The following is a 4,674-nucleotide window of genomic DNA, read 5'->3' as shown; positions in this document are numbered from 1 at the left end:
AATGCAGTCCATTTACTATTTACCATTAAACCTTCATGTTATTTTATATACTGGTGTATATATTTAAGTTGTCTGTGACAGTTAGCTGCTTAGTTCCTCACTGGGTCCGCTAGCTAGGTTGGGTCATGAAGTAACGTTAAGGTAGGTTGGGATGGCTAGCTAGCTAACTCGTGCCTGTGACTGTGTGAGTCAAAGCGAAAGCTGAACTTAGAACAACAGCAACAAGTGTCAACTTGAGGGTCATGTTGTTTGATGTAAATGGTAAACAAATTATATTTGCAGTTGTTAATAGTTATTATCAAATAATTGTGTTATGTAACTGTAGTTCTGTATTTTCAAAGAATGAACTAGCTGAGGTAACAGTAAACAGCTCAGTGCGAGCTGGCATCACCATGGTAACCAACCGACCCTCCTAACGGCCACATTTTAAACAGCGTCGTCATGGTTACCGTCACCTTACTTTGGCGAGAGGTAAATAAGGAAGAGCGCAATTTTGTATCGAATGCGGTTTCATTTCACCTTGCTGAATATTTTAAAATTAATGTCAAAAACCCTGACAGACTGTATAATTTGTTAAACTTAAATTGTTTGATAACTTGATAACTACAAGGTTAGGAGGAAAATATTATCATGATGACAGTAATGTATTTAGCTAATGGGTTATACGAGTACATTAAAAGTTATATTTATCTATTCATAGTGATGAATATTCAGCGTCTTTGAAATGTATAGATGTTTATGAACTGAAGAACATGTCAGGTGAGGTAAAGTGCACCACAAAAATGCTGTTTTTTGTGTTTGCAGATTAAATGAATATGTTTGCAAATCAGATAAGTTAATCACATAGAAAGGGTTATTAGAGCCCAGTAATTGCCTTAGACTATTGTGGATTAGTCAGAATACTTTATGAACTTAATTTACACACCCCCCCTCTCTGTTTTTGTGTGTACATCTCAGGAATGCGTAGGTACATATATGTATCAACTGTCAAGGTGAACAATGTCACAAAGAATTTGTGCGTGTGTTTGTGTGCGTGCGTGCGTGTTTGTGTGTGTGTGGTCTCTCCACAGGCTGGGTTGCTGTAATCTCACAGAGGGCTGCTGTGATGTTCTGGCCTCAGTCCTGCATTCTCCTCACTCAGAGCTGAGAGATCTGGAGCTCAGAGACAACGAGCTGCAGGATTCAGGAGTGAGAGCGCTCTCTGCTGGACTGGAGGACCCACACTGTAAACTGCATAGAATGGGGTGAGTACAAACACAAACCCCTTCAATAAATTAGGGCTACAGTGTGACTAAATACAAAACTGATGTCAATGTTTCTAATGTGAAAACAGACACTGCACAGAACTGAAACAGCATGTTCCTGTTCTTCCTCTTGGTAGAATTTGACTATACAAATGAATGAAGAAAATGAATTAGTCCTGTTTACTGAACTGTAGTGGGGTGTAAACTCAAATGTGTTTGATAATGACTCATTCCACATTCATGTTATTTTAGTTTAACCACACCCAGCCTGTTAGTTTATATTATGTTACATTACATTATTGCCAGACGCTTTTATCCAAAGTGACGTACAATAAGTGCATACAAAAGGTAATTGGAACAACTACAAAAACACAGGTCCGATAAGGTACAATATTTTGCAGTTATTCATAGCCATGAACACATTAAGTCCAGTTCACACAGTGAACATTACCCTGACCTAACTATGCTAAGTCAAAACTAGGAGGCATTACAAGCAACATCTAGACAATGATACTGGGCACAATAAGTGATGGTGGAGGTACATGTAACATGGTGGCACAGGAGGTACATGTGTAGAAATAGGGGGATTTAAATGATAGGAAATGATCTACAGAGTGGGTGATAGTTAGTCCAGGTATAGTCTGAAGAGATGCATCTTCAGACCACGGCGGAAGATGGGTAGTGAGGGAGAGGTTCGTAGAGGAACAGGGAGTTCGTTCCACCACTGGCTAGGGTGGAGCTAGGGTGGAGAAGCTCCGTGGTAGAGACAAGATTGAACCCTTTACCCGGATGGCAGGGGGTGCAAGGCAGTGGTCAAGTGGGCGTATAGGATTTAATCATGTGCTGTAAGTAGACGGGGGCCGTCCTGTTGGCTGCAGTGTAGGTGAGGGTCAGGACTTTGAACCTGCAGTGACTGGTAGCCAGTGGAGTGACCTCAGCAGGGGAGAACTTGGGAAGGTTGAAGACAATTAATGTGTGTAAGGTGTGTAACACACTGCTATGTGTTTGACACACAGCCCTGTTAGTTTATATTAATGTGTGTAAGGTGTGTAACACACTGCTATATGTTTGACACACACAGCCCTGTTAGTTTATATTAATGTTTGTAAGGTGTGTAACACACTGCTATGTGTTTGACACACAGCCCTGTTAGTTTATATTAATGTGTGTAAGGTGTGTAACACACTGCTATGTGTTTGACACACACAGCCCTGTTAGTTTATATTAATGTGTGTAAGGTGTGTAACACACTGCTATGTGTTTGACACACACAGCCCTGTTAGTTTATATTAATGTGTGCAAGTTGTGTAACACACTGCTATGTGTTTGACACACACAGCCCTGTTAGTTTATATTAATGTGCTGTAAGGTGTGTAACACACTGCTATGTGTTGGACACACACAGCCCTGTTAGTTTATATTAATGTGTGTAAGGTGTGTGTGTGTCCTTCTCTCTGCAGGCTGTCAGGCTGTAGAGTCACACAGAGAGGCTGTGATTCTCTGGCTTCAGCTCTGTGTTCAAACCCCTCACACCTGAGAGAGCTGGACCTGAGATACAATCACCCAGGAGATTCAGGAGTGAGAGCGCTGTCTGCTGCTAAACTGGACACACTCACACTGCTGTAAGTACAGAGAGTTTCCACACTGCACCTCTTACACACACACACACACACACAAAAACGGAGTTGGGGGGGGGGGGGGCATGGAGGGCACTGTTCAAACCAGCGTTACTCAAGTGGGTTGGGGATCTCCAGTGGAGGGTGCTGCAGGGGATTGCTGCACTTCAGTAAATAAGATGTGGTTGTTGTATTTAGGGGTTTGATCAGGGACGCAGTGATGGTGGAGTTTCAGTATTACAAAGCAATGGAGATCTTGAGTGTGTTTCAGAGTGTGTGTGTTATAAGGGTGTTTTATGTTCAGTGGAGGGAGGGGAGCTATTTTTGCACATGGAATAGAGTGAGGGAATGGAATAAGTTTCCTTTGTGACATATTTGTGTGTTTTTCATATGATCTTGGTTTTGTGTTTTATAGTGTCTTTGTTTTTATTTATGTGATGTCATTGGTGTGTTGAGAGTGGAAATAAAGGATGGTTAAAATGTATAATTCTGTTCTGCTGTTCTTACAGTGTGGACCATGGAGGAGAGAACAGGACCAAACCAGGACTCAGGAAATGTGAGTGTGTATCGACACAGAACACTTTCCATGGGTACACACTCTGCTGTGTGTGTGTGTGCGTGAGAGAGAGACTTTTCTCTTACACACATAAACACACAAACAGAATCACACATGTACACAAACACACACACACAGGTACTATCACAGCTCTCTCTCTCTCACACACATAATGAGGTGAATATTAATAATGATAATTAATCTCATTAATGTCTCTGGTGTGCAGACGACTGTCAGCTCACACTGGATCCAAACACAGCCCACAGAGAGCTGTCTCTGTCTGAGGGGAACAGGAGGGTGACACACACACCGAGGAGAGAGAAGCAGCCATATCCTGATCATCCAGAGAGATTTGTGTCTCTGCCCCAGGTTGTGTGCAGAGAGAGTGTGTGCGAGCACTGTTACTGGGAGGCTGAGTTCAGTGTGTCTGAGGGGGGAGGGGTTTCTATAGCAGTGACATATAAAGGAATCAGCAGGAAAGGAGGGGATTTTGACTGTGTGTTTGGATACAATAAAAACTCATGGAGTCTGGTGTGTGATAAACTCAGAGACTCTGATAAACTCAGTTACTCTGATAAACTCAGTTACTCTGTCTGGCACAATTGTAACCGAACACGCATACCTGCCCCCCCCCTCCCCCTACCGCAGAGCAGGAGTGTGTGATGATGATGATGATCTTAGAGGTGTGTGTGTGTACAGGGTAGGAGTGTGTGTGGACCGTCCGGCCGGCACTCTGTCCTTCTACAGCATCTCTGACTCTGACACACTGACCCTCCTGCACAGATTCCACACACACTTCACTCAACACACACCCCTCTGTGCTGGATTTTATGTGTGTGACTCCTCAGTGTCCCTCTGCTAACTGGAGTAGCGACACACACACACACACACACACTCACACATACACACACACACACACACAAACATGCACGTGCACACACACACGCATACACACACACATGTGCGCATACACACTCACATGCATGCACACTCGCACAAACACACACACTCACGTACACACACACACACACCACATTCACATACCCACTCACACACACACCACACACACTCATATACACATACACACAAACTCACACACACACCCCCAATCACACACATGCACACACACACCTACACACGGACACACACAATCTCTCGCACACACAAACACACACATTCACCAGTGCACTCGCACACACACACACATGCATGCATACGTACACACGCTCATAACCATATGCACACACACTCTCTCTCT

At 43.5% G+C, this 4,674-nt stretch overlaps 1 long non-coding RNA gene across 2 annotated transcripts; it reads left to right on the top strand.

Annotated features, from left to right (window-relative positions):
• The first annotated feature begins 353 nt into the window (after positions 1-353).
• Positions 354-4,668, top strand: LOC135247205 (uncharacterized). 2 transcript variants are annotated; one of them, XR_010328129.1, is made up of 5 exons: positions 354-471; positions 1,071-1,244; positions 2,705-2,866; positions 3,370-3,416; positions 3,643-4,668. It is a non-coding gene; the product is annotated as an uncharacterized LOC135247205 (long non-coding RNA). The 2 variants fall into 2 exon arrangements; XR_010328128.1 differs by lacking the exon at positions 354-471 and having other exon boundaries at positions 1,000-1,244.
• The last annotated feature ends 6 nt before the right edge of the window (positions 4,669-4,674 follow it).

The sequence above is a fragment of the Anguilla rostrata genome, unplaced genomic scaffold (assembly GCF_018555375.3).
Source record: "Anguilla rostrata isolate EN2019 unplaced genomic scaffold, ASM1855537v3 scaf1141, whole genome shotgun sequence".
In the NCBI taxonomy this organism is placed as follows: Eukaryota; Metazoa; Chordata; class Actinopteri; order Anguilliformes; family Anguillidae; genus Anguilla; species Anguilla rostrata.
The sequence above is the reverse complement of the archived record's forward strand: the minus strand, read 5'-3'. Positions and strand labels throughout refer to the sequence as shown.